General features: G+C 40.7%; 1 protein-coding gene and 1 non-coding gene across 11 annotated transcripts in view; both read right to left on the minus strand.

Moving 5' to 3' along the window:
• Positions 1 to 24,590, minus strand: part of L3MBTL4 (L3MBTL histone methyl-lysine binding protein 4) — a 484,756-nt gene that overhangs the window by 38,649 nt on the left and 421,517 nt on the right. The window lies entirely within an intron of this gene.
• Positions 24,089 to 24,205, minus strand: LOC116469940 (U5 spliceosomal RNA). The gene has a single exon (XR_004248391.1). It is a non-coding gene; the product is annotated as a U5 spliceosomal RNA (small nuclear RNA).

The following is a 24,590-nucleotide window of genomic DNA, read 5'->3' on the forward strand; positions in this document are numbered from 1 at the left end:
GTTATAGCCATTATTTCCTACAAGGACACAATGTGAATAAATACTGTATTTTCCCCAACAGTTTTACTCAAATAGCACAGGAATGGAATTTGTAACAATTCAGTTCTTTCTGGGTAAAGTTAAAAAAATACATGTTTTTGCACTAAGTTTTAGACTCGATTATGTTAGTAAAGTTAGATGAAGGAATGAATGAATAAGCCAGGGGTTCAAAGGAATGGTCCTAAACAAAATCAGCAGAGCCTCAAAGTGCCTGCAGCCACTGGCGACGCTGGACCCCGGCTTTTGTGGTTTATGCCCCTTTCTCTTCCAGGAACATGATCTGCACCATCTATCTCCTCGTCCACCAGGCCCTCTGCTCCTGGGGCACGCAGGTACTTCCTCTGAAGCCCTCCTCCGGAGATCCTAGGCACTGCGCACTGAGCCCCAGACCCAGGGCATCCCCTGTCACCAAAGTGCCTCTACTGGCCAGGCATCTGCTTTTCGTCTTTCTGTGGCACAACTGTGAGCTGCGTGGAGGCTGGGCCTGTGTCCATCTCACTTACTGCTATGTCTTCAGTGTCTGGTTAAATGCTTAGCAGAAAGCAGGTGCTCAAAAAAGACCTTCTTTGATATCTCTCAGACACCTTAGAAAATATTTCCCTTACTTACCTTAGATGCTCACACGGCACTTACTATGTACCTGCCACTCCTGGTTCTAATTTTTCCAAATATCAACTCAAAATTATCAGCCCCATTACAAGGGAAGCAGGTGGGGCAGGCACAGAGGGGTTAAGTTGCCCACAGTTGCAAAGTTAATAAGTATTAATAGTAAAAGTAAGATTTGAAGCCAGGCATGGTGGGCTCAGTCTCCACTCATGCTGGCTCCCATGCCACTGTACTGCTCTCTTGGAAAGATAGGGATCAGACTGCTTCCAGCAACAGAGAGTTACCTCCAAGAGGTCACCTCCAGGAGGTAAGAGACTCCACCCAAGCAGGGGCCCCAATACTTGCTGGGTTCTCCTTAGACTGAAGTAAAATTGTCTCCTTCAACTTCTATCATTGTCCCAATTCTGCTCTCAGGAATACCTTTGAAATTGTAAATTTTCTCTTCTACATAAAAACCATAATCTTGTACATTTAGATGTCACATCTGTATATGCCTTTACGAATGTTCTACAATTATTCAGGGTGTTTTATCCCCTCTACACGGAGATAAGCCTCCCTTTTGTTCATCATTCTGATTAAGTGAGACTTTATAATTACTAGAAGAAGGTGCATACAGAAATGTGACTTTTCCAAAGTATATTGAAGGCTAATTTTCAAAATAGTTGGAAAATAGACACATTCAGAGAGCCAGCTAGAGAAACGTGTGTGTCCAGGAGGGCTACGTGTTTGACGCATGGGTCTGACAGTCACCATCTGTGCTTTCCACAGCGGCGACCACGCCATGCAGAGATACTGCAAGGTAAAGATGCAATCAAAGACTTATGAAATAACAAGGCAGTGGGCTCATGGGTTGATTAAATCTAAACGTTCTCGCCATTGTGTGTCCCTGCATGGTGACGGTGACAGTGACGCTGGGCTCCAGCTTTACTGCCCTGTGAAGCCATGCTGGGGGCCAAAGCCTGAACTATTTTTTTTTTTTCTTATTCAACATACTACAGACTAGCTATTTTTGAAAAGTTATTTACAAGGCAGTCTTTCTGATTTATGACAATTTCATTTGTGAAAATAAGAAAATGGGAACTCTGAAACCAGCCAAGGTTATTGTGAAGGAGAAGCTTTCAAGTAAGCTAGATGTGTACCTAGCTTTGCTCTTTTCTTTCTGTTTTCAGGGAAGTTTGGATGATTATTTCACCCATGCGACCAAGAATGAGCCTTCACCCTTCTGGAGAGACAGAACTTTGCAAATAGAGCTGAGGGAATACTCAAAAGACAGATTTGGGAGTTGTAAGAACACGTGCAGTAAAATGACAGCAGAGGAGAAGGGGCAGGAAAATGTTACCTAAGAGCATGGCTGGCAGGAAGGAGTGAGGCTGGGTCCACTGATCCCCACTACTTAGCAGGAAATTGCCACCCTACAGGGCATGGCTGGTAGGGAGGAGCCAAGCTGGGTCCATTGATCCCTGCTACTTAGCAACGCTCTTTTAGTTATTTTGAGTTTTCAATTTCCATGAAAAAAGAGTAGGAGATTTTTGTCTATTAATCCTTTTCCAATATTCAGGGTGAGTATTGCCCTGAGAATACTCACCAGCTGGAGGCGTGTGTGGCTGCAGTATTGATAACTTTGCGCAAATACCTTGCTTTTATTATTATTTTTGCATCACTCTAGCATGTCGACTTTGGAAACAAAAGACATCATTCTATTTATAGCATTCTGTTTTAACTAGTGATATTTCCATTTACAAAATATAGTAATTCTCTACAGCTAAAAATGTCAAATCCTAGAAAATGTAGCATTCCTACGCATGATGTTAACATCGTTCTGGAACAGTGGTTGGCCAAAAATTCACTTGATGAATCTGGTTTTTCCGAAATAGATGATTCTGATGATTCAGACGATCTTGATATTAGTTCTGTTTAGCAGTAACTCCAAGAACAGTTTTTATATTTCATTTTCACATTGAAAATCAGTAAGATTTGCTTCAGCCTCAAAGAGCATGTTTATGTAAAAGTGAGCGCTGGCAGTGAGCTGTACTTTTTTTTTTTTTCTTCCAAACAAGAAAAGGGTTAAAAGGGGGTCTGGGCTGAGAAACACTGATCTGGGCCAGACGCCCGGACTGGCGTGCAGCACTCCAGCAGCAGTGGCTATGGTAGGTGCGCTCTGGGGTTCTACTCAGTGTGCTTGCTGTCTCCGTCATCATCCCTAACATGAAGCTCAGAGAAGCTTTTCCATGGGAAAAGACTGGGCCTGACCACACCATCAGTGCAGACTATGAAGCATATAGAAGATGCCAAGAGTGAGCACATCAAGACAATGACTGAGAATCCAGAAAGCGGCAGAAAGTCAGCTGTGGACGAGTGGAGCATTGAAGGGCAGGGGACTGAGGGGCAGCAGGAGTTTCTTTATAAGGGGCAGGACTTAGGCCCTATCTAGATACTAAATTAATGAATTCTTTACATGGATCAAATGAAATGAAGCTAAAATCACCAGTATCAAAAGCAGCTCTTAATAGTTTTATTTTCCTTCCCGATCCAGTTCATTTGGGGATCTAAAAGAGAGGTGGGGAGACTAACTCAGGAGGGAAGCATTCTAGAAGCACAATTGATCCTCAGTATCCATGTCATGGATTCAACCAATTGCAGGTTGAAAATATTTGGGAAAAAACTAAGCAATAAAAAACAACATTACAATAATAAAAACACTACAAGTAAAAAAGCAATAGAGTATTAATATAATAACTGTGTACTTTGCATTTACACTGTGTTAGGTGTAAGTAATCTAGAGATGATTTTAAGTATGTGAAAGGAAAATAAATCTCAGGTCCCCAAAATCACTAAACCAAGGGAAAAGTCAAGCTTGGAACACTCAAGCTGGGAACTATGTCAGGTAAATCCGCCTCCCATCTTATTCCTAAATAAAATAGCGACAGAGATTCAAAAGCTACACACCTTCCTCACAATTTGCCCATCAGGAAATTCCTTGTGGACAAAGGACAGACAGAACTCAAAGTTATCCCAGTGGGTCTCACTGACAAATGCATGAGACAAATGCATATCTGATTGCTTCCTCAGCCCTGTTGTTTCACTGAACCAGAACAAGGCATAAGTGACTATCCCTCTACCTTCCTCTCACATGTAAATTGTGTATTCCAAGAAAAGCTAATCAGAGACTCAGAAGAATGCAACCATTTGTCTCTTATCTAGCTGGAAGCCCCCTCCCCCACCTTGAGTTGTCCTGCCTTTCCAGATGGAACCAATGTAAATCTTATACATACTGACTGATGTCTCATGTCTCCTAAAATGAATAAAACCAAGCTGTGCCCCGATCACCTTGGGCACATATCCTCAGGACCTCCTGAGGCTGTGTCACCAGCGTGTCCTTAACCTTGGCAAAATAAACTTTCTAAATTGGTTGAGACCTGTCTCAGATATTTTGAGTTCACAAGTATAATGGTGGATGTTTGTGGGTTATATGTAAGTATTACTCCACTTTATGTCAGGGACTCGAGTAGCTGCTTTTGGTATCCATGGGGGTCCTGGAACCAATCCCCCAGGGATATCAGGGGATATAAGAACTACAAAGATTTTTCCCCAGTTGTGTTTTCTTTCCAAAAGTTAAAATAAAGAATTTAGCCTCTATCCACAACAAACCAAACTAAAACCACAGAGACAAAACAGCAGCAGCGTGGTTTTTCATGGTGCTTCCTCCCTCAGGGCCACCCTGGCTCCAAATCTCAGCCTTGCCTGATCCCTCCTGCCCCCTCCTCTCAGCCGCAAACTCTCATCCATTAGGTGGCCAGGTATGGCCTATGCTGCATCCTAAATAGTTGCTACTGTCAATTGAAAGGCAAGAAAAGGAGGCACTTCATCTGAAAGAATTACTGCAAAGGTATGACAAACTGCTGCCATAGGGGGAGGGAGACTAGCAACAGGGAGAAGCCCCCTACCCTGCGCTGTGTCTGCAGAGGCTCTATGGCTAGATGGGAGAAAACAAGGCTAGAAAGGAGAGGCCTGGGGGAAGAGGCCTGGTCTGTTAGCTTCAGAGAATGTTTCGCCTGAGGACAACCTATTTTCCTGGAGGGGCCCTTGAGGAAGGCTGTTTGCTTGCTCAGGCTGGGGGTAGGCCTGGGGGAAGGAAAGTCACTTAACCAAAGAGTGGTTAACAAGTACTTTGTCCCCATTAGGCAAAAGAGGTCAGTTAATCATTTATAAGGCAAAGAATGGGCATTTGGAAGGACTGTGTCTGGCCTTGTCTGAGGCAGACAAGGGGTGATCCACCAGACTTCTCTAAGTCACATGGGGAAGGGGCGTTCTTTGCAATCAGCTGTTTTCCAGGACACAAAGGTTGGGGTGATTACTTAATCTTTGCTGTTTTCCAGGATCCAAGGGTCAGGTAAAAGTCAACATTGTCCGTCCCTGGCCCCTCCTTTCTGTCCTCACTGTCAGCAGCCTGGCCAGCTGCCACTTGCAGTCACGTGGGATAGTCTCTGCCTTCAGGCTCCTCTATTCCAAGTCTCCTCCAACCTGCCCTCAGAATTTTTCTCTGCCATAAATCTAACCAAGTTATTTTCCTCAAAATCAAAACAAAATGTAATGACAAACAAACCAGATACTCAGTTAAGATGATTCCTGAACTTTCTCTCATTAAGCAGAGGATGAAGGAACACTCTTTAGCATGGTGTCCAAGACCCCTGACTCTCACGGTCCTACCTACTGCCTCACCACAAGTTTCTTTCTGTCTCAGATGTGTCCCTGGTGTAGTGCAGCCAGATAGCCACAGAGCCTTGAGGATGCCTACACTGTCCTAGTTCTCTGCTTTTGATTATCAAATCTGCCTAGCAGAAACATTTTTCTCATATTTATATTTATTGAAATTCCACCCACTATTTATGGCCCAGTTCAAATGCTATATTCTCCTGAAAAAGTCTGATTCCCACAAAGAGAATCAATTGGTTTCCCTCTTCCAAATGTCCTGGTTTGAGGTTGCAAAGCAGCACATACCCTATGCTACCCTGTATCTGTAATAGCTGTTTCCATCTTTATGCCCCCACTAAGGAAGGCTCACTCCTTCTTCTGAGCACGCCCTACCTTCCTCAGAATGTGCTGTGCTTCATAAAAATGTGTTGAATGGAATGAAAGACTATGTGGTTCTATTAAAGTCATTTAAAACATGCTAATCAGCAAGGAATATGGGTGTGAGCATTTCTCCTCATCCTCCTAGAATCATACAAAAACAAACAACAAAGAAAATAAAGGAAACACCATAAATTCCATTTTCAGTGAAACTAGAAGGCAGATAAATTCCCTAGATTCAATATATCTGCAAAAAGGGCCAGAAGCAACTGTGATTGGCTAGAAGTTATGCAGGGGAAGGGAAGAAAAGAAGGGCTGAGTGGTGGCCGATCTCCTGAGTGGCCACTGCCAGAATGCAAAGGCACATTCCTTGCTTGTACAAAGGGGGACAGGACCTTGGGTGAGCAGTGTTGGTATGAAAGAAGCCCTACTGGACTTAGTTTGGTTCAAGGAGTTAGAGTTGTCAGGGCTACACAAAGAATAGTCCAGAGGAGCCATATTTGCAGGAAGTACTCTGTCTCAGTGTCAGGCAAGAGGGAGAAAGCTTTTAGTTGGAAAGCCTAGCCCTCATTTCCTGTCAATATAGATGTGTGTGAATAGTTAGTTCAGGAAAACTGAACTCATTAAGTAATGAGTGATCTCAGAAAAAAGAAAGAAGAAAAAGAAAAAAAAATGATATTGTGTTGTTATAAAGATGCCATAAGAAAAATGTGAATGAGACCAGTAAAATCTATTATATTTTTTAAATGCATCCATAAAAATGTTGCCACAGAGGAGATGAAAGTGTGATCAGACATTCTGACGTGTTTGAAACACAAAACAAAGCTTAGTGAGGCAATTATCTCTAGGAATAAAGAAAATAAAGTAGAAATGTGACAATTTGAGGAAGAGACAGCAAGTCAATAGAAGGCAATGCAGAACTCCAGAAAGAAGTAGAGGAAAAAAATAAAACCATCGCAGGAATAAAGATGGAACTTGAAGGAGCAGAAAGGGAGAATGGACCTTGCATAATCCAGAGTAAGGATTATACTCATAAAAGATGAAAATGAGAAAGTCAACCAAAATGAAATTGAAATTTAAAAAGAACTTTAAAAACATTAGAGAAGGTGATTCAACAAATACATAATTAGTGTGTCTGAGGAAAAACCAAAACAATGAAACAGAGCAAATATTTAAATATATAATAAAAACGACTCTTTCCTAAATCTATATATGTGAATGTATTTGAATCTATATATCGTAAGGGCATACCATGTGCCACATTCAGTGAATTGGAATGCAATAATAAGACCTACCTTAGTAAAGTTATTGGAGCTTAAAGATAAACACTCACTAGAGCATCCAGTCAAGCATCACATATTGTCTCAAAACTTTCAAAAACAAAAGACAGGAGTGATGTTAGGGAAGATGGTGGGTAGGAAGTGCCAGGACTCTGCCTCTCTGCCTAGACAACAATTGCACTGGCAGAATCTGACTGACAGAACTATTTTGGAATTCTGGAGTCTTGCAGCTTCCAGAGGACAGCTTAGATGGTGGTAAATCATGGCTAATTTTGGTCAATTTCAGCTCTTGGAACGGTAGCAACTACTCACTTCCCACCCTTCAGCCCTGTGGCAGGCAGCTGTGCCAACAATCCGGGTGCAACTTGCATGTGGCTTGCAAGAACCAGAGTGGGCAATAAGTACCTTGTCCTCCAAATATTGGGGATCTGTGTCCTCATAACTGACTAATGAAGGTGCAGGCCAGAGGCCTTTATAGCAATCCCCATTGCCTAAAGTGGCTTCCAGGGTATGTGAAGATAATTGTCTTAAAAAATTTTCCCTCCAGTTTTCCCCATTTGGGGAGCCAAACATTCAAGGTTAGGACATTTAAAAGCAATAACATATACAAGGGAATTTAGTAAGTCACCATGCACGACCAAGGAAAGCAGTGGGCTCAGAAATGACCTAAGAAGACCTTAAGTTTACACCTCATGCTGATGTCTGTCATGGAGCTACCATAAAACAATTAAAAAATCCCAAACAAACACAAACCAAAATCAGAAGCAGCAAACCCTGGGGGAGGTGGGGAATCTTATTAATAGAGATACTATATTATAAGATTCAAATGTTCAGTTTCAACAACAACAAAAAATACATGGTATATAAAAACAGGAAAGTACCACCCACTCAAAGGAAAAAAATCAACAGAAAAATAACTAGAATGAAAAATTCACTAGAGGGATTCTAAAGCAGATTTGAGTAGAAGTAAGAATTAGTGAATCTGAAGATAAGATGATTGAAACTGACTACGAGGAATATAAAGCAGTAAGATTAAAGAAAAGTGAAGAGTCTAAGGGATCTGTGAGACAGCATAAACAGACCAATATACACATTGCAGGAGTTTCTGAAGGAAAAAAGAGAGGAAGCAAAGAGCACAGAGATAATTTGGAGAAACAATGGCTGAAAGCTTCCCAAATTTAAGGAAAGTCACAAATTTACAAATCTAAGATGCTCAACAAACTCCAAGTAAAGTAAACCTCAAGGAGACCCACAATGATACATACTATAATCAAACTTTCAAAAGCCAAATACAAAGAGGGAATCCTGAAGGTACCAAAACAAAATTGACTCATCATTACAGGAATCCTCAAGAAAGTTATCAAAGAATTTCTTAGCCAAACTTTGCTGGCCAGAATGCAGTACAACGATATATTTAAAGTGTTGAAAGAAAAAATAAAACCATCAACCTAGAATTCTATGTAAGCCAAACTTTCTTTCAAAATTTGAGAGAAACTTAGTCATTTCCAGACATACAAAAGTTGAAGGCATTCATTTTCAGTAGACCTGCCTTACAAGAAATGCTAAAGGGAGTCCTTCAAGTTGAAATGAAGGACACTAGACACTAATTTGAAGGCATATGAGAATATAAAGTTCTCTGGTAAACAAAAATACATAGGCAAATATTTAAAAAACAGTATTGTTGTCATTTTGGTTTGTCACTTTGCTTCTTATTTTCTACATTGTTTAAAAGACTAATGCATAAAAACAATTATTAGTCTATGTTTTTGGACACATAAGACATAAAGATGTAATTTGTGATACAAATAACTGAAAAGTAGTGAGAACGGAGCTATATAGGAGCAGAACTTTGTATGCTATTTAAATTAAACTGGTAGAAATTCAAATTAAAGTGCTACAATTTTAGGATGTTAAGTGTATAATCTACATGGTCATCACAAAGAAAATAATTACAGAGTATACACAAAAAGAACTGAAAAGGGAATTTAAAATTGTCACAAAAGAAATTCACTAAACACAAAAGAATACAATAATGTAGAAAATGAAGGATAGAAATCCTATAAGGTATAGAGAAAACAAACAGTAAAATGAAGGCAGTAAGTCCCTCCTTCTTAGCAATTACTTTAAATGCAAATGAACTAAACTCTCCAATCAAAAAACAAAGATTGGCAGAGTGGATACAAACCATGAGCCACTTATATTCTATCTATAAGACACTCATACTCAACTTAGATCCAAGGACACAAACAGTTTGAAAGGGAAAAGATGTAAAAGGATATTCCACGCAAACAGTAACCAAAGAAGAGTGGGGCAGTTATATTACTATCAGACAAAATAGACTTTAAATAAAAAAGGTTACAAGAGAAACAGAAGGGCATGATATATTAATAAAAGGTACAATACAACAGGAAGATATAACAATTATAAACATACATCGAATAAAGGACTCTCAGAATATAGGACATAAAAATAACATAATTGAAAAGATAGACTATTCTCAAATAATGACTTATGACTTCAATACTTCACTCTCAATAATGGATAGACCAACCAAATAGAAGATAAGTAAATAAACAGAGGACTTGTATGACACAATAAACCAATGAGAGCTAACAGGCATATACAGGACACTTTATCCAGCAGAATATATATTATTCTCAATTGCACATGAGGCATTCTCCAGGATAGACTATATATTAGGCCACAAATCATGTCTCAATAGATTGAAAAAGATGGATATCATATAATGTATCTCCTCTGACCACAATTAGGTGAAATTAAAAGTCAATAACAGAAGAAAAACTGGAAAATCCACAAATTTGTGGAAATCAACACATTTTTAAATAATCAATGGGTCAAAGAGGAAATCACAATGGAAATCAGAAAATATTGAGAGACAAATTTACATAAAAACACCTCATAACTTATGTGATGCAGCATAAACAGTGATAAGAGGTGGATTTATAGCTGTAAATGCCTACATTAGAAAAGAAGAAAGATTTTAAGCCAACAACCTGACTTTACACCTGAAGGACCCAGAAAAATAAAAACAAATTAAACTCAAAGCTAACAGAATGAAGGGAATTATAGATTATAGTGGAGAAAATAAAATAAAATAAGAGGAGAAAAATAATAGAGAAAATTAATGAAACCAAGAGTTGGTTTTTCAAAAACAATTAGCAAAGTTGGCAAAACTTTAGCTAGATTGACTAAGGAAAAAAAGAATACTGAAATTACTAAAATCATAAATGAAACTGAGGACATTCATACTGATTCTATAGAAATGAAAAGAATTATAAGACAGTAGTGTGAATGACTGTCTGCCAACAAGTTGGATAACAAGTTGGAATGGACAAATTCTCAGAAACACAAAACCCACCATGACTTACTCATAAAGAAACAGAAAATCTGAATGGACCTATAACAAGTTAGGAGACTGAGTCAGTAATCAACACCCCCTTGTTAAAGATAAGCCCTGGACTAGACTGCTTCACCAGTGAATTTTACCAAATATTTAAAGAACCATCATCAATTTTTCTCAAACTTTTCCAGAAAACCGCAGAGGGGGAACACTTCCTAATCCATAGAAAGGCATTCAAATAGAAAAGGAAGAAAGAGAATTATCTCTCTTCACAGATGACATGATCTTACATGTAGAAAACCGAAGAAATCCTAACATGTCCATTGATAGATGAACAGATAAATTATGTCATATATATCCAATGGGATATTATTTACCTTTAAAAACGAATGAAATTCCAATTCATACTTCAATATGGGTGAACCTTGAAGACATGACATTAAGTGAACACAAAAGGACAAATATTGTATGATTCTGTTTATATGAGATAGTGAGCGTAGTCAAATTCATAGAGACAGAGAGTAGAACAGTGGTTACCAGGGCCTGCAGGGAGCGGCAATGGGGAATTAATTGTTTAAGGGGTGAAGAGTTTCAGTTTCAGGTGATGACTAACTTCTGGAAATGGATGGTGATGATAGTCTCACAACAACATAAATATACTTAATGCCACCAAACTGTACACATAAAAATGGTTAAGATGATAATTTTTTTTTTTTTTACTTTTAGTTCAGGAGTACATGCGTGGGTTTGTCAGCTGAGCACAGTGGTTCACACCCATAATCCTAGCACTTTGGGAGGCTGAGGTGGGCGGATCACTTGAAGTCAGGGGATCGAGACCAGCCTGGCCAACATGGTGAAACCCCATGTCTACTAAAAATACAAAAATTAGCCAGGTGTTGTGGCTTGTGCCTGTGTAGTCCCAGCTACTCAGGAGGCTGTAGTAGGAGAATTGCTTGAACCCAGGAGGGAGGTTGCAGTGAGCTGAGATGGCACCACTGTACTCCAGCCTGGGTGACAGATCGAGACCGTGTCTCAAAAACACACAAAAAACAAACACACCAAAAAGGAGCACATGTACAGGTTTGTTGTATAGGTAAATTGCACGTCAATGCAATTGAACTGTTCTGTCCCCTTGGTCTTCTTTGTGTTTTAGACTTATACATACTCAGTGTTCGACATCAGCCTTCTTGCTGCAGGGCTTCCCCTCTAGAGATATCTTCCAGAAGCACTAATGGGAACCATATTTCTTGAGCTTGTGCATGTTTAAAACTGTCCGTAGCCTGTATATTTGAAGGACAACTGGTAAATTGCATAATAAACATAGTACCTGATAAGTAGTTTTTAGATCTTCTCTCTCCTCCTATCTCCACCCTTAAGTAGGCCCTGCTGTCTGTTGTTCTCTTCCTTGTGTCCTTATGTACTCGATGTTTAGCTCCCACTAATAAGTGAGAACATGTGGTATTTGGTTTTCTGTTCCTATGTCAGTTCACTTAAGATAATGGTGTCCCGCTTCATCTATGTTCCTGCAAAGGACGTGACTTCATTTGTTTTTACAGCCATGTAGTATTCCATGGTGTATATGTACCACATCGTCTTTATCCAGTCTATTGTTGATGGGCATTTATGTTGATTCCACGTTTTAGCTATTGTGAATAGTGCTGTGATGAACATATGCATGCATGTATCTTGATGGTAGAAAAATTTATGTTCCTTTGGGTATGTACCTGAAAGTGGGATTGCTGGGTTGAACAGTAATTATGTTTTAAGCTCTTTCAGAAATCACCACACTGCTTTCCACAATGGCTGAACTAATTTACATTCCCACTAGCAGTGGATAAGCATTCAAAATGGTAAATTTTATATTGTGTGTATTTTACCATAATTAAAAAAAAGAACAGAAAACACTGAAGCTACATCTATAACATGTGCAAGGAAAGAAAGCATAAGAAAGAATTTTATGTCTAAGTTGTCCTTCAAATATACAGGATACGGACAGTTTTAAACATGCACAGACTCAAGAAATATGGTTCCCATTAGTGCTTCTGGAAGATATCTCTAGAGGGGAAGCCCTGTAGCAAGAAGGCTGATGCGGAACACTGAGTATGTATAAGTCTAAAACACAAAGAAGACAAAGGGGACAGAACAGTTCAAGAATATGTGCTCTGACAATGGAGAACACTGGAGAAAAAAGGGAGGCATGGGGTCAAAGACAGAATATGCTCCTTGACTGCTTGATACATAAGAACTATGAGTCAAAGAATATCATATAAGGCCAACAAATCAAGTAATAGACGTACACAGAAATTTAATAGTATAAAGACAAACATCCGTTAAGGCAACATTATTGAGTAAAATCTGGTATGAATGGGAGGAGAAGAAAACGTCATTTTTCTCACTAATATAAAAAAACTGGCATACAAATTTAGTAACATGAATAAGCATGAAGGAATTGCAGGCAAATGACTACCCCATAACCCAATGAGGGCCAGATGTTTTATAGGCTTAAATTATCAAACCTTCAGAAAGGAGAGTAAGGAAAATTCTCTTCACTCCTACAACTGATCTAGCAGATATTAAAGCATGTTATGAAACTTCAATAGTTAAATAATGTGGCACAAGTACATAGACAGACCAACAGAGCAGAATAGGAAGTTCATAAATAGACCAAGTATTTATGGAAATTTAGTACATGCTAAGGAGGCATCTCAAGTTAGTAAGGAAATGATGTAAACAGTGTTGAATCAGGGTATCTTTCTGAACAAAAAACAAAATACAATTAAGTTGGGTTCATAGCTGACATGATATCCCAGGATAAATTCCAAATGGCTAAAAGATTTCATGTAAACAATAAAACCTATAAAAAAAGTTGAAGAAAATATAGCAGAATTCTGTCATAACATGGGAAAGATCTCTCTATGTTATTACATGCAAGAGTAAATAAAAAATTGGTAAATAAGGGCAAGTGAAGCCTAAATCAACCAACCAACCAAATAAACAAACATAACGCTCATAAAAAAGCAAAGTCAAAAGCCAAACAACAAAATGGGGTTTTAAAAAAAACCATTTGCGACTCACACCACGGAGAAAAATCTAGTGTCCTAAAGCATAAAGAGCTCTTAGAAACTGCCAAGAAAAAAACTAACGTGGCAACAGAAAGATTTCCCAATCAAACACAAATGACCCTTAAACATATGAAAAAAATGCTCATAATATAAAGTTACTTGCAATTAAAAAAAAAAACTCATGATAAGAAAATGCAAATTAAATTTATACCAAGATAAAATTTTTCAATTTACCATGTTGGAAAAAAATTCAAATGTTTGATAACATATTTTATTGGTACTCAGAAAAAAGCATTCTCAAAAATTACAGGAAAGAATGTAAATCAATATATTATGTATGTTGGGTGATTGATTATTAAAGTAACAAATGTATATTCTGTTTCATTCTGCCATTCCACTTTTGGGAATTTATCCTGTAGGCCTACTAGCACACATGCAAAATAACATATGTACATGGTTAAGTCCCTTATATAAACGGTGTGTATCTGCATATAACCTATGTACAACCTCCTGTATACCTGTAATCATCTCTAGATTACTAATAATACCTAACATAATGCAAATAGTTATTGTACTGTATTTTTTTACTTGTTATTTTTATTGTTGTATTATTACTTTTATTTATTTACTTATTTTGAATGTTTTCAGTCACCATAGCATTGTTTGTAATAACAGAAGACTGGAAATACCCAAAAGTCCACAATGGAGGAGTGGTAATATAATGATATATCCATCCAGTGGAACACTACCATGGAGCTACAAAACTACCCTCTAGGCACTAAGAAGAGGCTCCCTTTTTATGAATGGGTTGAAATTCACAGGATATACTGTTATGTGAAAAAAATTCCAGGGAGCACAGTACGTAGAGCATACTACTTATTTTGTTAAAAAATGGTGAGGATAAGAAAATCTAGTACGTTTGCTTGCTTATGCCTAAAGAAACTCAAGGATACATGAGACTTTTGTACCATGTGAACAGGCTACCTATTCAAAAATCAAATTAAAAAGGCAAAAGAAAATGCTAAGATAGTTGTGTTTTATGTTTTGCTTTACCAGAGGATCTGTAAGATGTGGTTTCTTTTGTTATCTCATTGCTTGATCTGGAGAAATCATAAGGAAATACGACCTTTCTTTGATCCCAATGGTGACTGGCCACGGGGATCTATCCTTGCAGAGTGAGAATGGGACCTCCTGCCCAGCATGCTGAGCCCTCCTCCACACTCCACTCTGTAATCACAGATCCCACTCTTCCTCTGCAGAAGGCTGTGACCTTGGCCTTGGCTTGGATTTTGCTGTTCTAGAGGCATGTGACAGCTCAAGGAAGGTCGATCTGTATCTGACAAGAGATGTCTGTGGGCTCCTCAACAATACGAGATGGTACAACTTTCTATCCAGGTGTCTTAATTTGGGCCACAACAAAATACTATAGATTGGTGGCTTCAACACCAACTGAGGAAGCCTCGTGAGGAGAGGCTGTGATGATGGGAGGGAAGTTCTCACATCCTCACGTGGCCTTTTCTAGGTGTGTGCGTAGAAGGAGAAAGAGCTCTTGTGTTTCTTCATTTTCTTACAAGGGCATAATCATGTCTGGGGGTTTCACCCTCATGGCCACATCTGAACCTAAATGCCTCCTGAAGGCCCCACTTCCTACTACCCTCACTGGGGATTAGGGCTTCAACACATGAATTTGGGAAAACAGAAACATTCAGTCCAGAGTATCACGGGTTTGGATTTTGTATAAATTCCTAAACTGGGTACTGTTTATTACAATGTGGCCCTTTTCTTTTGCCAATGCCTTTATACAACCTGATGTTTGCTAAGTCTAGGAATGAGGCAACAGTCTGTGTGTTGTCTGACAGATTGTCATAAACCATTTCAGACAAATGGAGAGCCTCACCTACTTCAGTAGACCTCCTTTAGGAACCCATTTCAGGGTTTAACATTCTCAGTGGGACGCAAATTACTTATTGTCCAGCTATAAACACTAGTGATTCTTGTTCGGCACAAGTGGCTCAGAGGTGTGGCGAGGAACCACACAGACCTTGGGAGGGGTGAGCTATAAGGCGGGTTCAGATCTCAGAAATAGAATGACCTTGGCTGGGGGTGGCAAGAAAGGTGAGCATCTGGCAGACAAAGATTCTTAGTTACAGAAAGGCAGATGGGCAGGCAGGACAAGAGGTCTATGGCAACCTAAATGTAAGGGCCGGAGAGTGAGTCCAGGAGTTGGGGCCTCAGGCTGACAGTACAGGTAGGAGTTAGTAGCACCATGTGCCTTGGAGGAGCAATGAGGCCAGCCTCTGGTCCTCAGGCAGCAGAGGACAGACTGGGTGAAGACCTGAGGGTCAGTGTCCAGGCTGCCCAGGAGCCTTGAATTTCCCTGTTTCCACCAGGAACTCAAGGCCCTCTAACTTGACACATTATAATGCTTGTGCTTCCAAAGTCCACGGAGAAGTCAAGGTCCTAAAGGCCAGTTTTAGTACCACTGCCCCTTGGTATTCATGGGGAAATTGGTTCCAGGACCCCTTTGGATACCATTGACAGGATGCTTAAGTCCCTTATATAAAACGGTGTGTATCTGCATATAACCTATGTACAACCTCCTGTATACCTGTAATCATCTCTAGATTACTAATAATACCTAACATAATGCAAATAGTTATTGTACTGTATTTTTTTACTTGTTATTTTTATTGTTGTATTATTACTTTTATTTATTTACTTATTTTGAATGTTTTCAGTCAGCAGTTAGTTGAATCTGTGGTTGCAGGTGAGGACATAAAAGGCTCCCTGTACATGTGTGCAAGAATTCTTAGCACAACTTCCATCTTTGATATTTAAATCAATCTAATTTAGTTCTATTCTATTTAGCCTTAATTGAGACTAAAAACAAAGTTGCCCATTGTCTCTTATGAGTCAGCTATGGACTTAAGAATCATATTTCATTAGTTCCTTAGTCATTTCTTATCTAGACTTTAAGAAACGTACTTTAACCCTCCATCACCGGTCTTTTTTTTGGCTCTTTAAAATCGATGTTTGTGTTCTGTATCCTTGTCGTGTTTTCCATGATGCTTTTAAATTCTAGTTTTGACTGGATATTCAACAAGGTGCAAAGTGTTTTTTTTTTTTAAGGTGGTAAACTGAAAGTAATACATTTCTGATTAAAAAGCCTCTATTCTCTCTTTCTTGACAAGACAGGCATTAAAATATAAAAGCCAGAACATGAAATAAGAAGTGCTAATGAAAATTTCACCAAGTTGGAGTTTAGATTTTAAAATGTTGCTAATCTAATAAGAAACCCAGGATGAATATGAAGGATCAGGCAGCTCAGAGAGGATGTGTGCTGTGCCTTCAAAATGTCCTCCAAATTTCACATGAAAAATGGTTTGTGATTCCTTTTGATCAGTGATGACTCAACTTATTAAAAAAAAATGAAGTCTCAACAAGTACAACTGGAAAAGAACCTCCCCACCACCTGCATAAATGATCGCTGTAGTCAGCGCCACTTGCATGTGGGGTATTAATACTGCAGCATTTCTCCTGTGTGACAGATCTGGTTTCAATCTGTGTTTCTTCAATTTTTATCAGTGTTGGCCTAGATTTCCAAAGCTGAGCTAAAATGGAAATATCCTCCCCGCAACCTGCTTTAACCCATCTGTCTCCTTTTATTTACATAATATAACATCTTTTTCCTTGAAGAAGTCTAATTTATTTATTTATTTTTTTAAAAAAAGCAAAATGGAAGTAAAATAAATAGTCTTTCTCACAAAATAAAACATAGAATCTTCCCTGTGGGTTTATACCCAACCAGCCCTCACTACGACAGCAAATTTAATAAAAAAAATCAGTATGAGGCAAGGCTAAACATCAACAAGAACATTTCTTTAATATGCCCATGACTTTAGAATCACCTTTCACTTGTCAAGTGATTCAGTGACACCTTCCAAAACACAGAATGCAAGAATATTTCTGATAATCCGCTAATGTTGGTTCCTTATTCCAAAGTGGGGAAGTCAACCTGGATAATGACTTTGCTAAGTGCCGGCATGGGAAGGGTTTATAATTATGCACTCTGTTGTTCTTACTGCTGTCAACGGAATAATTTATCAACTTATGGTGTCTCATCAAGGGACCAAAAGCACATCACCAGTAAGAAATGATTTCTAAAGAAGACTTAATTACCACTCTATGTGTTTTTAATGCTGGCTGAAAATACACAAGAAGACAAGCTAAAGTGACATGTGACAAGTTCTCATTTAGTCTGTCAGCCATGATAGCATATTCAGAAAGATAAACAATAAAAAAAAAAGGATCAAGAGATAAAGGTAGATCCTCCCATGACCTCAAAATAATTATAGTATTTGCTGGTGAGGCCAAAGTTTCTGTACACAGATATTTGACACAGACAGTTCTATGGAATTCAAGGGAAAATTAGGGGAGGGGACAGGTGACAAGCTCAGTGTGTGGTGTTAATCGAGTAGTATTCTGACTGAAACCCATCTGAATTTTTATTTATCCATTCTAATATTTCCTGGAAACCAAGGTTTTTTACTTTTCTCTCAATCTACTCAAAATGAACTACTCCCCACCCCAAGGTGTTGCCAGCATTTATTTACCCTTGTGAAGGCAGCGACATATCATACCCTTCGGTGCCTCTCTGCTCCTCCTCCATCCTCAACAAGCAAGTAGTCACTAGCAATTAATCAGACCAGCTCAAAGGAAACACGGTGGCTTTTAGGCATACAACAGACCCGTTAGACATGGAGGACGGAGGCCTATTTCCCCTATGTTCATGGTTTCTTATAATAACACACATATATAGTAAAAAGTGACAGGAGTTTTAGCTGAAGTTGAATTGTTAGAGGGATATTTTTAAAACAGAAAAAGTAATCACTGTTTATTGAAACAATGGCCTGGGCTGCTTTTCCAATTCCCATCAGTAGTAAACTTTGCTTCTGGACAGAAACCTTTTCTTTTGTTCTTTGGCTTGAAGCACATTAAATTCAAGTTTTCCTTAAAAATAAAATTTGACATAACTCCTTAAACCTGCGGGCTGCTGGACTATGAAGATGGGAGGAGGGACATTTCAGGAGTCACCTCAGGTACCTGCGCTGTAAAGCCTGGCACAGCTAACACCTAGAAACTGGACGTGGATTAGAGGAAAAGCAGAAAATGCGGAGTGAAGATCACAAAACAATCAAGATGAAGAATGGAGGAACGGTTATCCTAAGAGCTGTCAGGAAGGGCCACAGCAAATGCACTGAGGGATGTAAAGTTATGTGTGCCTAAAGATGAAATAAATATCAAGGAGGAGAAAAATCTCTCAGGAAACAAGCAAGTCGACAAAAAGGAGATAAAGAAGAACTGCAGGTTTCAAATCTCTGGTGTAGATAATTTTAAAAGCATACACAAACATCAGATTTTAATGTCAGTTTTGTCAGAAATCAATAGGATTAGCCATGTTTCTCTTTTGATTAGTGGTGATGGCATGCCCTGGCATTTTCTGTATTAAATTCTCTGTAAGAGGCTGGGCACAGTGGCTCATGCCTATAATCCCAGCACTTTGGGAGGACAAGGTGGGAGGACTGCTTGAGGCTGGAAGTTCAAGACCAGCCTGGGCAACATAGTGAGACCTTGTCTCTACAAAATTAAAAAAAAAAAAAATTAGCCGATTGAGCCCAGGAGTCTGAGGCTGCAGTGAGCTATGATTGCACCATTGCACTCCAGCCTACGCGACAGAGCAAGACCTGTCTCTAAGAAACAAACAAATAAATGAACAAAAACTCTCTGTAAGAATCCATGGGAACACGTGCAGTTTCTTGTGGATCTGTGCACTTTTATAAACATGCTGTGCCTTTACTCTCTGTGCAAGCTTGTCTCTCTTGTTCCATCTCTAATTTGCTTCTGGCACCTCTCCTCTCTTCTCCTTTCTGTTTCTCCCATTTTTCTGCTCCAAGGGGCATCCAGAGGTCCCCATCACTGCACAGTTCCTCAGGTCTGGGCTTTGTTTTCCTCGCCTGATGGAGCAGTGCGACCAAGTGGTTCCCTCAAACACAGGCTCACTTTTTTAAGGGGAATCAAATCAGCAAACCTTCCAGTCACTGCCTGCAGGGTCCCTGTAGGTCCAATTCTGATGCCAGGAGGAATGTCCCAGTGTGGACTGACTTGCAGTGAGGACCTAGAGGCAGGCACTGGCAGGTGAACCCCAGCCCCACTGGCAATGGGAGGCAGCTTTTTAAAGTCAGAACGTAGCGAAGGGAAGACTCACCCGCTCCTTCTCCGTGCCAGCTCTCTCTCCTTCCAGCTTCCTGCATTGTCTTGCTCTTCCCCTCACTTGTCAGCTACAATTGGCTGGAACACAGTCTTGGGCTGACTCAGAATGCAATGTGTAAAAAACTTTCAGTTAAATACTTCCTTCACGTTTCCATGATGATGGGGAGCTGTGCTCTTCTTCTGATCCTTCAACTTCCAAGACACTCACAGATTCCCGTTCACCGTCTCCCCATCTTCTCACTCTGCTCATACACTTGGCAGCCGTAGACCCACCCTTGCCCAGTGAACACCTAAGTTCTTTAGCGTGTCCTCGGCCCTCCCTGACTGATCCAACGTCCCTGCCATCTGCTCTTGAAGTGCTGCATATGCCTGCCTTTCAGAGGTCTTGCAATTCGAATTTTGCATGATTTGCCATGTTTTGGATTAGTCTGGCTTTCCTACTGTACACATGAGGCAGACATAGCTTCCAATTTTGTCTATGATGATCCTCAGATCTGGCACGTATTAGGCAACCAGAAATATTTGCTGAATGACTGAGTGATAAAAGGGATTGATCTGATATTTGTTCTTTTTTTATGATATGCTTTCTCAACTATTTTCTCCTTCTCTTGGTACCAGGTCTTTCCTGGTAGAGAGAAGAAAGTCACTCCGTTTTCTCATAGCCACCCTGAGGGCACGCAGCCTGGGAAGTGGTCTGTGGAGGCTTGTGGCTGGCAATGAGAAGATTTTTCTTCTAGTTCAAGGTCAAGAGCCCAGTATGACCTTTGGCCAGAGACTTCATTACTCTGGGCCTTGATTTTCCCTTTGGTAAGTGAAAATCAATTTTTTCTGCTTCTTCTGCCTCATATGAGGCTGTTGTTGGGACAAAACTGAGTTTTAAAGGTGCTGTATAAAGATAATGGTTACACAAACATAATGCATGCTTAAAGTAAAATACTTTGTGGCACTTCTCTACCATCTCTTAAAATTTCATGTACCACTGATGAATTCTCTATTATGTGGGCCCTCTTCTTTGAAGAAGCCTGATTTTCAGAGAAGCTACCTTTTCAGTAAACAGATCATCCATCCATCCATCCTGTAGGCAAATTGTTACTGAGCACACAATTACGCAAGCAACTGCAATACAGAATGGTAAGGTCCTGGAGAGGAGAAGTAGAGGCTGCTCAGGCAGAAGAGAAAAGGGTGCCCCATCCAGATCATGAGGTCACAGATGGCTGCAGGGTAAGTGAAGTCTGCACTGGGATTCAAATCTCGATTGGCAGGGGATGGCAAAGTGAGGGGCGTGTGTGCATGTGATCAGAGGCCAGAGGTGAGAGGAGCCTGCAGGACTAGAATAACAGAATAGAGGGTCCACATGGCTGGAGCTCAGAATGGGGCAGGGAGCAGAGGAGATGGTGAATAGGGGAAGAGGAAGCTAGAAGGGAATAGAGGACAAAGCGTTTTGTTAAGAAAACTTGACCTTACCCCAAGAATATTGGGGAAACTTTGGCGAGCTTCAAGCAGAAACATTACTTGATTACATCTGACTTTCAAAAATGTCACTTTGGTGTGCAGTGTGAAGAAAGGATTAGTTAGACAGGGCAATGGTGGAAACAGGAAGAGTAGGAGGACTGGCCCTTGTAGGAATCAAGTGAGAAGTCCTGGTGGCTTAGATTCAGGCAGTCACAGTAGGAGTGGACTGAAGTGGGTGGATATAAGGGGATGCCTTTACTGACCCAGAGATCAGGGAGGAAGGGGAGGTTTGCGGTGAGGAAAGATGATGAGAGAGGTGCTTGGAGTCATACAAATGGAGTATTTAGCAAGCAAATGAATTTGTGAGTTAGGAGCTCAGGATAGAGATGAGGGCTGAAGACACAGGTAGATTTCAAAGTATTCTGCACAAACACTGCTAACGGAGGCCATGGAGTAGATGATATCCCCCAGTGGGACTGTGTAGGGAAGATATAAGGTCTGGAGAAAGGAAAGGGCTCCTAGTAATCAAACTTTGAGTTAAGGAGTCCAAGAAGAAGAAGGGGTGGTGATGTGGGAGGGAAGCCAGAAGGACATGGTGTTTGTGAAGCTTGCAAAAGGTGGAGGTGGATGGCCAGCTATGGTCAACACTCAGTGCCACCCAGAGATAAGACCTAAACCCAGAGACTCTTCTCATCACAATACCAAAAATGTGGAACTTGGAGTTTTAGGTCCCAGGAGCCTTTGGGGGATCTAGAACAACGCTTCCTTTATGTTGCATCCTCTAGGAATCTTTGTTGACTTCTCCAGCCAGCAGTGACTACCATCTCCAAATATTTGTTGAGCCAGTACTCTCTGCATTGAGCACTGGGAATTGTAAAAGAAATAAACTATGGTGCTTGAGGGGAGAAAGCACTTACATAAAAATTAATCATGGCTGGGCGCGGTGGCTCACGCCTGTAATCCCAGCACTTTGGGAGGCCGAGGTGGGCGAATCATGGGGTCAGGAGATCGAGACCATCCTGGCTAACACAGTGAAACCCTGTCTCTATTAAAAATAAAAAAAAAAAATCGGCTGGGCATGATAGCATGCGCCTGTAGTCCCAGCTACTCAGGAGGCTGAGGCAGGAGAATCGCTTGAATCCGGGAGGTGGAGGTTGCTGTGAGCCGAGATCGCACCACTGCACTCCAGCCTTCATGACAGAGCGAGACTGTCTCAAAAAAAAAAACAAAAATAAAAATAAAAATTCACAACTCGGTGCAGTCTCTACTGAGTGTCCTGTGACTGCTGCAGAAAATGAACGCTGGGCTGGATGGTCAAGGAAGGCCCCCGCTACAGGACAGGGCATGTCAGGACACAGAGAAAGGGAAATACTCCAGGTGGGGCTTCACTGCTTGAAAGGTGTGGAAGTGGGGTTGGCATGGTTTATCCGGAGGGCAAAGAACAAACCGTGTGTTTAGAGAGAAGGACTCTTCCAGGGGAGCAGCAGGGGCATGGATGGAGCCTTTGGAAGGGGTCAGATGGAGGTGGACCTTGAGAGATGGCTGGAATTTCGAACTACATGCTGCAGATACTGGGACACCAACTACAATGGTCACTTCTTAGGCACCATTTGGCTCTGATCTCTGTAATCTTACCTATGTGATTATGGCTTTAATTTCTCTGAAAGCAATCTGCAGGTAAGGGGCATGTCTTTTTATCCTTTGATTGTTCCACAGGGACTAGCTCAGTATCTCTAACTCAAATATTCTTCATAGGAATGAAACTGCAAAGACACATTAGTGGCCCATGAAGGCCAGGAATGGAGGCACAAAGCTCAGTCTCTGTGCAAAGAGACTCACCGAGTAGTGTACATTGTACCCAATATGTAACTTTTTATCCCTTATCCCCTTCCTGCTCCCCGTCTGAGTCTCCAAAGTCTATTACACCACTCTGCATGCCTGGCAAACAGGTGATTTTACTAATAGCATGATTTGCTAAGTCTACAATACCTATGATAAACAAATAGGAGAACATGGGAGCCCCTGACTCAGTTTTAGGAGGATTGGGAAGTTTTCCTGGTGAGGATGATAGCTAAATGGAGACCTGAAGGGTGAAGAGCCAAGTGGCAGGCAGAGGGCAGGGGTGCAGCACAGAGAAAAGACCCTGTGGAGAGAGAGCCTGTGGGGAAGGGGCATGGAGAGGCAGCCAGGCCAGGGGTACCACAGCCTCCTGACCATCCACCTCTCAGGACAGAGCTGAGCAGAGGGGGTGGTAAATGGCCCGCCTGAGCTGAGGGATGAAGCCTACCATCTCCCTGGAGTCCGTGGTCATGAGGTGAACACAACACCCGTCACGGGATGCTGGTCCTGCCCATTACAGAAATCTGGCAAAAAGAAAGAAGAAAATGGCCACAAGCATTCAGCATCTCCAGCACAGATTGTTTTCTTCTTGGAAAATGATTTCAAAAGCTGATGTTGAAAGAAACATGCAAAATGGATTTAAATGCAGTTGAAATGAGAGTGGACAGGCTGGGCCTGCTGCTGATTGGAGACACTTCTCGAGCAGTGACAGCGTGAGAGATGCTGGCGCCACAGCCGCCCCAAATCGAGAAGAAAACAGTCTCCTCTTGACACTGACGCTGAGTCACAGAGCAGCAGCTGTGGAATTTTATTTACTTTTTCTAGATTTTACACTGTAATTTTAAATTATAAATACATATTATGTCACAAAACACTACTGTCTATTTGACATACGTTTTCTGAATTGTGCCAGACACTGAATTCAGGGCAGGAACACAAAAATGAGGATAGCATGGTCTCTGCTCTTGAGGACTGCCCGTTAAATGAGGAGACAGACCCTTGGGTAACAGCCCATAATATCACGCAGAGAGTGCACACCAGTGGGATGAGCGAAGTGTTCTGATCAGAGGAAAGAGCAATTAATTCTTTTTTTTTTTAACTTTTCATTTAGCCCTGCCTAAGCAAGGCCTTAAAAAGTTTGGTTGTGAACTTACAAGTGTCCCTCTCCACAGGAATCTTTAGTAAAAGGTGAAAGATTGATTCGTTCTGACAAGAAACCAGAGCATGAGAGCAATTAATTCTGAGAGCTAGATTTGGGGAAGGTTGTGCAGAGAAAAGCGGAAAGCAGTCGTTTTCAGACCAGAGCCATGATTGTCTTGGAGTTGACCAGAGAGCTTAAAAAAAAAATGTCCTGTCCAGACCCTATCCAAGCCCCAGTGAAGCAGAACCTCTAGGGCAGGAAAAGCTGGAAACAGAACTTTTTCAGATGTTCCAGGGTTTTTTTTATGCACAGTAAGGTATAAGAGCTGCTATTTTAAGAAATGCTTCGGATTTCAGTAGAGAGGAAGAGGAGGCTCACGGTAGAGGTGACACCATGAAGATGGAGATGTGCAAGTGACTGATCAGGCAGAGTCCTTAGTGCAGCAGGAGAGGAGGCTGGAAAGTTGAACC

The sequence above is a fragment of the Hylobates moloch genome, unplaced genomic scaffold, assembly GCF_009828535.3.
Source record: "Hylobates moloch isolate HMO894 unplaced genomic scaffold, HMol_V3 SCAFFOLD_5, whole genome shotgun sequence".
In the NCBI taxonomy this organism is placed as follows: Eukaryota; Metazoa; Chordata; class Mammalia; order Primates; family Hylobatidae; genus Hylobates; species Hylobates moloch.